At 50.9% G+C, this 13,041-nt stretch overlaps 1 pseudogene; it reads left to right on the plus strand.

Moving 5' to 3' along the window:
• Positions 1 to 8,806: 8,806 nt before the first annotated feature.
• Positions 8,807 to 9,791, plus strand: LOC136060166 (olfactory receptor 14C36-like; annotated as a pseudogene).
• Positions 9,792 to 13,041: the final 3,250 nt, after the last annotated feature.

Consider the following 13,041-nt stretch of genomic DNA (forward strand, 5'->3'; position numbering starts at 1 on the left):
TTCATTAGACATTCTTCTCCTGAGGGAAGGCCATTTGTAGCACCCATCTTGGTGTATGGATGTGCACTTCTAGGAGCTGTTTTGGAAGGTGCTGAAAAATTTTGTTCCCAATGCTCAGCACGTGGTACAGCATGGGGAGCTGGAGATGGCAGGCTCAGGTGCTGAGAGCACTGTGAGGAACAGGAGTTGTCCAGGAATGGCGCTTGGTATCTACAGGGAGACAGTGGCTTTGCACGTGAAAATACAGAGGCATTTGCAATTGGTGGGAGCTGATTTCAGCCCCCTTGTATCAGAAGGATAGTCTTGATTAGATAAGGCCAAAGTGGAAGTTAGGAGAGGTGCTGGGGGCAGGAGGGGGGAGTTAAGGCTTTCATTTCATTACCTGAATCCCAAACAGCCTGAGCCAAACGCGTTGCCTCTTGTTCAGATGGAGATCTCAGCAACCTCAGGCAGTCTTTGCTCAGCACGGCAGGACTGCTCCTTGTCATGACAGATCCATCGTGCTCAGCCCAGACTGCCCTGCTCTCACACCGAGGGCTGGGGATGGCCCACAGTGTGGCTCACCGACTGCCTCCTTTCTGTGCATCTTTTTGCTTTTGTTTTTTTTCCTTAAAGGAAAATGTAACAAATCGCATTCTCGAATGAAGAAACCAACTCTTCTACCTGGTAATTCCTTGTAACTTGGCTCACAGTGCTTTTTTATTATTATTATTTTTAACTCTTTTTTTCTGACTGCCAGACTTATGTCTGGAACATGTAACAACTCTTCTAGACAGAAGCTTAAAACAACAGCTTTGCACAATAACATAGGACCATAAGGTGCTGTTACTGAAACAGGCCCAGGCAAGGCTACAAGACTAAAAGAAGCTGAAGACAGGTCAGCTACTAGAAGCAGATCTTATTTATGATTCAAAGTAACCATGAAACCTCTGCTTAAATAAAAGAAACAACCCCACATCTGATGTAAGCACCCTTTAACTTTCACAGCTGCGTCCTAACTGCAGGACCTCCATCTTTTTTTTTTAAACATCAGAGATTCTGAAGTTCTTTAGCCACTTGGAACAGGAGTAGCCTTGGTATTTATCAGTGAGCATTTATAAATCCTATATCTCTAGTATAGCTTGCAATCCCTGTCTAATGAAATGGATGTGCTTTATAAGGCGGGGTTGTAGTTAGTCCTGGGAAATCTGGGAGGCTGCATGGGGTGGGTGCCTGGCTTTTCTTACAGTACAGAAAGCTTTTAAATACTGAGGACATTGGTATTGGTGTATTACAGAGTGCACTGGCCTTCTGTCCCTACTTCTAACTGAATGCTGCTATCAGCTACACTTGTGGTACAGGAGGGAATACTGTTTCACAGCGCACACATAGCACACAACTATTCTGCATTTGCCACGACTTCGCAGGGATCCCCTTGCCAACACAGAACTGAAAGGTTACAGCGAGCTGTGTCCTGCGGCCTTCAGCTTAAGGTCAGTAGGAGCACTCGCTGCTCCAAAAGCTGCAGGACCTGACCTGGGGCAGATAGCTGGCAGTGCAGCTCACTCAGACAAGCAGCCCTCAGGGCTGTGCTCTGATGCTGCAGCAGGGAAGCCCTCAGCTGGAGCAGAGGTTATTCCCTGTTGAAGAAACTTACAGTCTGCAGCCTGACATGCAATAGTATGTCCCAGATTTAGTGAACCCTCCAGGAAATGTGGCTTCATTGCCTGCAGTAAGAGACTTACCTTGCCAAGGGCTGTGAGAATTGTTCCTGTGGTGAGCTCTCAGCCTGCTTATGTGCCACACAGCCTGAAAGCTCTCTTCCTTCTCTTCTCTCCCCTTCACGGGCAGTTCAAGTCCCTAGCCCTGCTGTGTGCTGCACGAGTGCTGCTCCTGGGCACAGCTGTCTCTTTGCAGCACTGCCCACTCATAGAAGCTCCATGTGTCCCAGGTGCCCCACTCAGCAGAGGATGTGATTTCTTCTTCCCAGTCATCTCCCCTGAGATGTCCTGGGGATTCCAGGGCTGACAGATCCTGAAAGGCAGCGGGATCATCACTGCAATACATACTTTCAAGTCAGATCAGTTAATCACCACATGTCCACTGGATTCCAGGAGCATGGTTGGACACGTCTGCACATGAGTGAAGCAGATGTCCAATCTGGAAACCTCTGCTCGTGGCATGTATGACTAAGTGGACAGATCAGGACAGGGAGGGGTTGGCTTCCCTTATACAGCCCAGTGATGCAGCTCAGGCAGTGCAGACATAACATTACACAATCATAGAATGGTTCAGGTTGGAGGGGACTTTACAGATCACCTAGTTCTGGCCTCTAACCACAGGCAGATTTGTAAACCATTAGATCAGGTTCCCAAGGATCCCATCCAACCTGGCCTTGAATCTCTCCAAGTTTGGATGGTGCTTACAGAAATTTGTCCTATTACTATCAGATACTCTCATCCTAACTCTAGGGTTAGGCACCTCATCCACTGATGGAAACCCTGGGGTTGAAATTGGATTAAGTTCCCCACTGGACTCTGGCACTCAGGAATCCTCTTAGTTGAGTTCAGATGAGTACAATAAGGTGTCTGCTTGTGATCCCCACATCCAATCCTTGGTCTTTATTCAACAGTAACTCAGTCGCTCACACACTACTCAGTGATGATGAAGGTGCATGGGGTGCTGGGGTGCTGTGTGCTAGTGCTTGCAAACTGTGGTGGAAAATCTCTGAGATAGACACCTCCTTCCTGAGCATCAGTTGGAGCCAGAAGGAGGTATGCTTGGCCATCCTAAATGCCACCAGAACCCTGTGCCTTTTGCACCTATCCCCACGGAGCATGTAGTGTTATTCCGCTGACCAAATGGATGAGCTCACAAAAGAAGACCCAGATCTTCCTCTCTGCTCCATCTGTGGCATACTGTGGAGTTGAAGGCATTACAAAGCTATGAAACATCTCCATTCTTTCTGTGATGACACTTGAGTTTGCTCTGGGCTCTCATTTTAAAGGCATCAGAAGAAGCCTAAGGAGATGTCTGTTCCCAGTTGACAGGAAGGTGGCAAAAAAGGTTGTTCCAGTTTTAAAGAAGAGCAAGAAAGAAGACCTCAGCAATTAAGACCTGTCAGTGTCACTTCAGTGCCAGGTAAAATTATGGTTAAAGTGATGTAGGGAGTTATTGAAAAACAGCTGTTTTTGGTCACAGCCAACTCTGGTTCACGAGGGGAAGATCCTGTTTAACTTCATGTCCTTTGGTGACACGGTCACCCATGTAGTTGATCAAGGGAAGCCAATTGATGTTATATGTTAGGATTTCAGTAGAGCATTTGTTTCTCACATTATCCTTCTGGAAAAATGGTCTGGCATATGGAGAGATAGAAATGCACTGTGAGACGTGAGCGTTTGGCTGAAGGGTCAGTAAAATAACCCAGTGGGTTATTGTAAATGGGGTTCCATCAGCTTGGCAAGTGGTCACTAACAGGGATTCGCAGGGCTGTGTTTTAGGGCCACTTCTCTTTAATGTTTTCATCACTGGCTTACATGAAGAACTAGAAGATGTTTTCAGGAAATTTTCTGATGATTTTGGATCGGGTGGAGCTGTTGACTCCACTGAAGGTGCATAGGCCTTGCAGAGAGATGTGGATGACTTAGAGAACTGGCCAATCACCAACTACTTGAAGTGAAACAAGAACAAGTGCCTGATTCTGCAGCTGCGTAGGGGCAACCCTGTCTGTACTCACGGAGTAGGGTATGGGACAGGATATTCTAGGATTCTGTGATTGTGGATATGAGCACGGTGATGTTGGAGTCACTGTGCTGTCACAGTGCACAGGAGCTCAGTGACAAGAGCCATGTGACAACAGTCTTGGTGGTATGGACATCAGTGATGTCAGAATTACTGAGTTGTTGCAGTGGTCTGTATTACAGTGATGCCAGAGTCACTGGGCTGTCACAGCAGGCAGGAGTGTGTTGATGTTGGAGTTACAGCACAGAGATGCCAGAGTCACAGTGCTGTGAAGGAGAGACAAGGAGTGATGACACATCAATACAGACTGGGGGCTGATCTGCAGGAAAGGAGCTCTGCACATGAGTTAGCATCAAACATGGCATCCCCAGAGCCAAACTCTCCCAGTGAGGTTGTGGTGCCTCCACCTTGGGCCTGAGAGATCTGAAGTTCAAAGATTCATTGTGCTTGACTACTTGTTCAGACTGGGCCCTTCTCACATCCAAATCCTGTGATGAGGCACATTGCTCATGTGGGAATTGGGCCTCACAACATCTTGCACCCCACGCAGAGAGCTGCTGTTCCCTTGTCTTTCACTTGATATCACACAAACCTCCATCCCTATGCCACAGGAAGCTCCCTGAGCCAACATGAGGGACAGGATCTCCCTTTCAAGGCTCTGGGGATCAGGGCTCGGCCTTTCTGCTTCGTGAGATAACAAAGGGTTTTCTCAGCATCACAGCCACCATCACAGTCCCTTTGTCAGCCTGTAACCTTGGCTTCCAGTGATCTGCTCCAACAAGTCCCTGGAGAGGCTGTGTTGATAATGGCCCTCCGTGGGGCCTATTATTACTCCAAATTCACTGCTACTTCTCACTTTAACTTCTTGAGCTCTTTCTGCTAACTTCTCTCTGCATTAATGGACTCAGCAGCAAATTTCCCCTGGGGCCCATTTCAGTCCAAGAGCCCTCGTGTGCCCTGTGCCTTCCTGTCATCTTCTTCAAGTGTTCAGAACTTGTACAGCAAGTTGGAGAAGTGTATGGAGAGAGCCTAAAGATGAAGAGGCTCATGAACATCTAATAGGCCAAATTGTTTATTTAATTACAGTCTGGCTTCAAAAAGAATTTGGAGCGGCACTCAGCAATGGTTGTTGATCCAGGATGTCCCCGAATGAGTTTGTTCTGACACTGTGCAGACAAACATCCTCCTCAACTTTCCCACCCCATTTCTACTCACATTGGCCCCATGGGAAATGCATGACTTTTCCTCTGAAGTCACCCTCTCAGTGTTAAACCTCCTTTGCACGGACTCCACCTTGCTTTCCTCAGAGAACCAGCTGCACATGGACAAAGAAAGATTTCTTTTTTTGTGAACAAACAGAAAGGAACACGATGCAATTGAATGAACAGTAAAAGAGTCTTCAACTGCATGCCATGTCCAAGCTGCATCTCATAAAGCTTGTCTTTCACAGGGAACATTTGTATAAGAAATGAGTTAGACAGAGATAGGAAGGGATAGATATAAATACAGTTAAGGAGTTGTCAGAAGAGTTCATTTGACTTTGGATAGATGGATGGAGCAAGTTCCAAACTCCCTGATGGTCACGAAGCAGCCAGGGAATTGGGAGGTATCTGAGTGAAGACCAAGCAAGGGATGGGGGGAATCTGGAGAGCAGTGGGAAGAGCATGTGTCCAGATGACCTGCTGAAAACACGCTCTGACTTGTGGTCATTTATTTTTTTATTCTTTTTTGCAATGTTACTGACATTAGCATCTTTCAGACTTACAGCTTCAAAAAGGAAAGAAGATCCATTTGTGCCTTGCACAGAGCCCAGTGCCCCCAAAACATCCTGCCCAGAACTGCCCATGGCAGCCCTCAGGGTTTGCACTGACTGAGTCACGCTGTGTACCGATCTCTTTTCATTTCCTCAGATCTTGTTTTAGATGGTCACATGCAGCACAGGACACTTCATGCCCTGTAAACATCTGCTCTCTTCCCATCAGCAGTCAGCCATAGGGTCCCATGATAAGCCAGGCTGGAAGAGAACCTGGGGGATGTCTGCAGCCCAACCTTTCAGAAAGAGGGACACACCAAGTTGTTCAGCATTTGCACCTGATGGATTTTGCAAGCCTCCATGAGCAGAGACTGCAGAGCCTCATTGGATTACATGCACCAATTCTTGTATCAGCTGGTGGTGAAAAAGGTGCTTTTCTGAAGCACAGGCCAAACCTCTCTTTTATCTTCCAACACGCACCATGGGGAAGGGCCTGGCTTTGTGCTCTCCATCACGTCCTCCAGGTTCTGGCAGGCTGCAGTGAGATTCCATTCAGCCTTCCCTTCTCCAGGCTGGACAGGCCCAGGTCCCTCAGCCTCTCCTCACACGTGAAGTGTTCAAACCCAGTCCTCTTGTTTGAGCCTTCCCAAGCCCCGTTCAGCTTGCTGACATCTTTCTTGTCTCGAGCATCTGAAATGGGAAGGCACTACTCTGGGTATTGCTTTCTCTCCTTCCAACCCAAGCCATTCAAGGATTCTGTGATTTATGTCAGTCTCTTCCAACTCCGGATCCTGTTTCCTTAGGTGCTCGGAGTTCACCTCTTCTTGCATCAGCATTTCCCAACTGTCTCTGGCACATAGGATACCAAGAGGCCCAATCCAACTGATAAACAGTGAGATCAGGAAGGAAATGAGTATCAGTGATTTTTCCATGTCCTGTCTCACCAGGTTCCTTACCCCGTTCTACTGTAGGCCCACAGTCTCCCTAGCCTTCCTTTTCTTGCCTACACATTTCTTTAAGCTCTACCTCCCTTTGATATGCCTGGACACGTTCAATTGCAGTGGAACTCTAGCTTTGCTAAACTCATCTCAGCAGGAACACTGGGAAAAATCTCTGCATTGCTCTGTTTGGGTTTGATCAGGGCAATCTTTCCCATTCCTGCAGGACTTCTGATATTGCTGCTTGGCTTTCTCTTCCTTGGAATGGACTTTTTCTACTTGGAAGTTCTGGTCCTTAGGTAGATAAGACCTTTTTTGACCCTTTTCCCCTCAGAGATTTACCTTGCCTTCCGGTATTCCACAGACACTTGAAGAAGCCAGGCTGTGTTCTGCTGAAGCCCAAAGTTGTGAGCTTCTCTTTTGCCCTCCCTACAGACACCTGAGCTCCACCATGCCATGGCCACTGCAGCCCAGGAGGCCTTTGACCTTCACATTCCTCACAAACCCTCCTTGCTGGTGAGTATGAGATCCAGCAGAGCACCTCTACTCTTTAGTTCCTCTTTGGCTTGGTCATGAAGCTGTCAGACGTGCTCTTCAGGGATCTTCTGCATGGCTTATGCCCTGCTGTGCTGTCTCTCCAGAAGATGTTGGAGTGAGTAAAGACCCTGACTGTGACAAGGGCCTCAAAATGTGAGGCTCCTGTTTGTCTTTTTAGGTCCCTTTCCTCTTGTTCTTCCTGATCAGGAAACCAGTAACAGGCACTGCTGGTCTCCTCTTTAAGCCATTTCCATCAGTTCACAGTAAGATCCTCTGCCCTCTCAAGGCAGAGCTCAGTGTGCTCTCACATACAGAGCAGTAGCCTATCCTTGTCTTCCTTGACCACCCCCTGTGAAGAGTCCTTATCCCTCTTTTTCATCGCTTCACAGGTGGGAACCATCCTGCCATGTTTCTGTGATCCCAGAAGATTCTAGGTCTGCAAATGCAAAAAGATTTCTAGCTCAAGGAGTTCATAGTTTTGGTGTTCTCCTTAGTGTAAAGACACTTTAGAAAGCTTTCCATTCCCAAAGCATCACTGGATATACCGTGGCTGGATCCTGTGTCTACACAATGGTAGTGGTGCTCAGAAGGGGGCACGTGGGCAATAGAGCCATTGTGGGGCTTGGAGCTGTCCAGCCAGCACCAACACTCCTAGGGCATGGCTTTCCTGAAGGTGCTGTGCTGCATTTTGCCAGCTGGCTGTGGGTGTGCTGGAGACCCCAGGGAACTGCCATTCAAAAGAGAGCCCAGAACAAACTCAGGTGTCATCATTGAAGGAGCGTAGGTGTGTCCTAGCTTTGTAATGCCTTGAACTCCAGAATATGGCACAGATGGAGCAGAGACAATGACCTGGCTGTTACGTTGAGCTCATCCATTCGGTCAGCGGTATAACTCGGCATGCTCCAAGGGGACAGGTGAAATATGATACTCTCAGGTGTCCTAAAATCAGAGCTCTGATGTCATTTAGGATGGCCAAGAATACTCCCATTCACATTTGGCTCCCAGCTAATGCTCAGAAAGGAGGTGGCTATCTCTGAGGTTGTCTACCACAGCTTGCAGGCAGTGTTGCCCACATCTAGGAGCACCCCAGGCACCTTGTTCATCAGCAATTGTCTGTAAGTGAGCAAGTGACTCTCCTGAAATTTTTGCACATGGATGGTGGTGAGGCTCTGGAAGATTGCCCAAGGAGGTGGTGGATGCCCCAACCGTGGAGGCATTCAAGACCGTGTTGGATGGGTTGTTGGACAACATGATCTGGGGCTTGGCAACGCTGCCCATGGCAGGGGGGTTGGGAGTGAGTGACTTTAATGTCCCTTCAAACCTAAGCCATTCTACGTCTCCATTATGTGTGATTCTGTGATCATCCAGCAGCCTTTCAGAAGCTGTTGGCCATGGAGACTCATGGACATCTCCAGGGAGATGGGGAGAAGAAAATCACATCCTCTCCCGCTGAGTTGGGCTGGTCCCCTGCGACACAAGGAGCTCATACAAGCGGGCAGAGCTGCAAAGAAACAGCTGTGCCTGGGAGCAGTTCCTGTGCACCACGTATTAATGCTGGGGGCATGATCTGCAGGTGACAGGGAGAAGAGAGAAAGGAGAAGGAACTTACAGGATATGTGGGATGTGAGCAGGCTGTGAGCTCACTGGAGCAGCATCACTAACGGCTTTTAACACCGTATGTCAAGTAAGTGAAGTCAGTAAAGCAAAACTAATTGCACAGATTTTGCAATGAGAGGTCTGAGTGTAGACAGGGTAAAGATATGGGATGTGGGAACTGATTTTCTCTGAGGACGGTCTTGATTTGTCATTATCTTCTGCACTCCTATCAGCAACTCCACGCCCAGGAACAGCAGAGCAGATGCCCAACAGGAGCTCCATCAGTGAGTTCCTCCTGCTGGCATTGGCAGACACGTGGCAGCTGCAGCTCCTGCACTTCTGGCTTTTCCTGGGCATCTACCTGGCTGCCCTCCTGGGCAACAGCCTCATCAGCACAGCCATAGCCTGCGAACAGCGCCTGCACACCCCCATGGACTTCTTCCTCCTCAACCTCATCCTCCTCGACCTGGGCTGCATCTCCACCACTCTCCCCAAAGCCATGGCCAATGCCCTCTGGGACACCAGGGCCATCTCCTACGCAGGTTGTACTGCACAGGTCTTTTTCTTTTTGTTTTTGTTTTCAGCAGAGTATTCCCTTCTCACAGTCATGGCCTATGACCGCTTTGTTGCCATCTGCAAGCCCCTGCACTACGGGACTCTCCTGGGCAGCAGAGCTTGTGCCACCATGGCTGAAGCTGCCTGAGGCACTGGGTTTTTCTTTTCTCTGCTACACACTTCCAATACATTTTCTATACCACTTTGCCTGGGCAATGTTCTGGACCATTTTTTTGTGTGTGAAATTCCACAGATCCTCAAGCTCTCATGCTCGCAATCAGACTACCTCAGGGAAACTGGATTTACTGTGGTAAGTGTTCTTGCCGTATTTGGGTGCTTTGTATTCATAGTGCTGTCCTACGTGTACATTTTCAGGGCCGTGCTGAGGATGCCCTCTGAGCAAGGCCGGCAAAAAGCCTTCTCCATGTGCCTCCCTCACCTGGCCGTGGTTTCCCTGTTTGTGGGCACAGACTTCTTTGCCTACCTGAATCCCCCTTCCCTGTTCTCCCCATCCCTGAACCTGGTGGTGTCATTTTTGTACTCAGTAGCGCCTCCAACATTGAACCCCCTCATCTACAGCATGAGGAACCAGGAACTCAAGGATGCAGTGGGGAAAATGATGGCAAGGACACATTTCAGCAGGGATTAACTTCTCATCTTTCTCTACAACTGACTCACTGTTGTTCCTGTAGCAGGCTCATATTACGCATTTTCACCTTTAAAATGCTTATTTATTTCTATTAATTGATACTTTTTTTTTTGTTCATATATATGTGTGAGTGCACAATTAATATTATTGGTTATTATGTTCCTAAACATGCGTTTGGATTCCGTCTGCTTCTACTGAGGCATCACGCTGCTCTCTATCTCCTGAAGCCCATACGAATTCTGGGTCAGTGCTGACTCTCACACAGCCTCTGTTCTTATCTCTGTATCTTTAGAGAAATGAGATGCCAGCAGGCACTGTGGAGGTGATACAGGCTAGATTAGCAAAATTAGCACGTTTTAGCCTACGGAGCAATAGATTAGTTCATCAAAAGGAATCCAATTGTGCTCATCCTGAAACTTTTTCTTGGGTAGCTCTGGTTTCGCTTGTGATGGCCAAGAATACTTCCATTTAATCTCTGTCGAAACCGGGTAGACGTCACCGCAGACTGCAAGCCGCCCCAGCAGCGCCCTCTTGACGCCTCCTCGGATCGCTCAGGTCCATCGGAGTAGGGTAGACGTGGCCGAACATTGCACGACGACCCTGGGGCGCCCTCTAGGCACCTCCGTTTGGCACGCCCAACTGCGTCGGAACCGGGTAGACGTGGCCGGAAATCGCACGGCGCCTCCTCGCAGCCTCCTCCGTCCGCCGCCGCCGATGTTTGCGACTAGCGACCGGATCGGCCGTAGCCGGGAAGACGTGGCCGGCATTCCCTAGCGGCACCGGCATGGAGCACCGGACACAAACGTTCTAGACGGCTTTAGCAGGGTAGACCTGGCTGGAGTTTCCGAAACGCACAGGCAGCGAGCTCTCGCTGCAGCCGTTCCCGTTAGCGCGTTACGGCTGTTGCCGGGTAGACGTGGTCGGACATTGCACGATGAAATCGTAGCACCCTCAAGGCGCGTCCTATTGGCACGCCTACGTCGAAACCGGGTAGTCGTGGCCGGAGATGGCAAGCAGAACCGGTGGCGCCCTCTATCCGCCTCTTCGGATCGCTCCTCAGTCAGAACCGGGTAGACGTGGCCGCGGATGGCACGGCGCTTGGCTGCCACCCTCGTCCGCCGCCGCTGGCGACGAGCGACCGGATCAGCTGTAGCCGGGAAGATGTGGCCGGCGTTCACAAGCGGCATCAGCACTGAGCACTGGACGCCAACGTTCGAGACTCGCGAGACGGTATTAGCTGGGTAGACCTGGCCGGCATTTCGAGATGCAACGGGCAGCGAGCTCTCGCCGCCGCCGTTCGGGAAGCGCGGAACGGCTGTAGCTGCGTAAACGTGGCCGGCGTTTTTAAAATACACGCGCTGCGATCTCTCGCTGCCCCCATTCGGGAAGCGCGAGAGGTTCGCCCGAGACGGGCTCACTTAGCCGGAGACAGCAAGCCACCCAGCAGCGCCATCTCCAAGCCGCCACGGAGCGCTCGACTCCGTCCGAGCCGGGCAGACCTGGTGTCATGGTTTTATGATTTTTGGTACTGGTATTCCACATCATAACATCATGTAGTGCATTTAGAGTTAAAGAGTTAATGCTCCAGCTCCGTGGACCATCGATAGTTCCAAGTATGCCTGTCTCAGAAGAGAAGAAGAACTCCATTCCCCAGAGGACTTTGCGATGCTTTGCGTTCTTACGTGTTTACGCTCAGAGGGAAAGATAAAAACTGTCTGCAGTCACGGGACTCTCTCTTCCCTTCGGGACCGAGCTCAGCAGTGGGTGTTTGTTGCAGCCGTCCGCCTTCAGCGTTAGCGTAAGGCCTTCGGTTTATCGGACACTCTCTCTCTCGCTCATTTTATTTGATTCATTTGCCTCAATTCCAATTATATTATATTATATTGTGTTATTTTTCCTTTCTGATATCTATTTAGTAAAATAGCTTTCCTCCTCAGATCGTTGCCGCTGTTTTGTTCCTAGGCCCATCTCCCTTCTCCTTTTCCCTTTTCCCCCTTCCCCTTCCCCGGGGTGTGGGCCCGTGGGTCCCCTGCCTAAATTGTCACGGTACCGGGTCAAACTGTCCTGCAAACCGTGACACCTGGCCCGGGGAACGCCAGCCGCACCGGGAGCGAACTCTGGCAGACGCCGTACGGGACGCGCGGTTCGCTGCGGGGCCGGGCCGTCCCGATCGGAGATACACTGCCGATGAGATTTCGGGTGTGCTCCGGGTAGACCTGTTCGGAGATCGCGAGCCCCCGCCGGCAGCGCCCTCTGGCCGCCACTGCGCGAGTCGGGCGGGGCCGTAGGGGCCGGGCGGAGCCCTCCCGACATTCCCGAGCCCGAACCGGAAGTGACCGTCCGCCATGTTGTCGGCGGTAGCGTGGCGCGGTCTGGCGGGAGCGCCCCCGTTGCGTGTCGGCATCGCTCTCCCGTTTGTTTCCTTTGACTCCCGACGCGGTCCTAGGTCGGGTATTTGAGACCTAAGCCTCACCGGGCTCGCAGCGGGTGCTGCGGATGGACCCGGGCAGAGCGGGCGGACGGGCCGAGGTAAGCCGTACGCGCTTGAAGGGGGCCAAGCGGCGGGAGCTCGGGGTCGGTCACGGCCACCCCGGGGCGCCGCACGGGCTCGGGGAGGAGCGGGCGGAAAAGCGCCTGACGGGGCGGGACCTCGACCTCATGGAAGAACCGGGCGGCCGGGGAGATGGGTCGGCGCCGCGAGCGGGAAAAAACGGAAAATCGGGAAAGCGAGGCGCTACGGGCGTGCAGACGTGCAGCCCCTCTCCCGCCCCCAAAAGGATCCCTATGGGTCTCTATGGGAAACTGCGGGTCGCTGTGTGGGCACAACGGGGTTCCTGTGGATCTCTGTGGGGCACTAAGGGTTCTCTAAAGCTCTATCGAGTCTCTGTGGGGCACTATGGGGTAGAATGTTCTCTTTATGGGGTCCCTGTATGGAGCTCTGTGGGGAACAGTGTAATCTCTAGGGTCCCTGTGGGGCCCCTGTGGCTCTCCTTTTGTCACTCTGGGGTCCCTGTTGCTCTCCATGGGGCACTAAGGGGTCTCTGTAAGGCTCTATAGGGTGTCTGTGGGACTCTGGGTCCCAGTGTGTCCTTATGGGGCTCTTATGGTTTTGGATGGGGCACTATGGGGTCTTAATGAGGTATCCGTGGAATGGGTATTTTTTGTGGGGGAGATCTCTATAGGGATGTGTGGGGCATCTGTGGGGCAGATGTTGGGAAGGATCTGGTCCAGCTACGGGGTGGCTGTGGGGCACAGGTGAGGAGGACGAGAATCTTGGCGGCCTCATCCGGTGG

Source organism: Cyrtonyx montezumae, unplaced genomic scaffold, assembly GCF_038088225.1.
Source record: "Cyrtonyx montezumae isolate F1298 unplaced genomic scaffold, pur_monq_1.0 scaffold_9, whole genome shotgun sequence".
Taxonomy (NCBI): domain Eukaryota; kingdom Metazoa; phylum Chordata; class Aves; order Galliformes; family Odontophoridae; genus Cyrtonyx; species Cyrtonyx montezumae.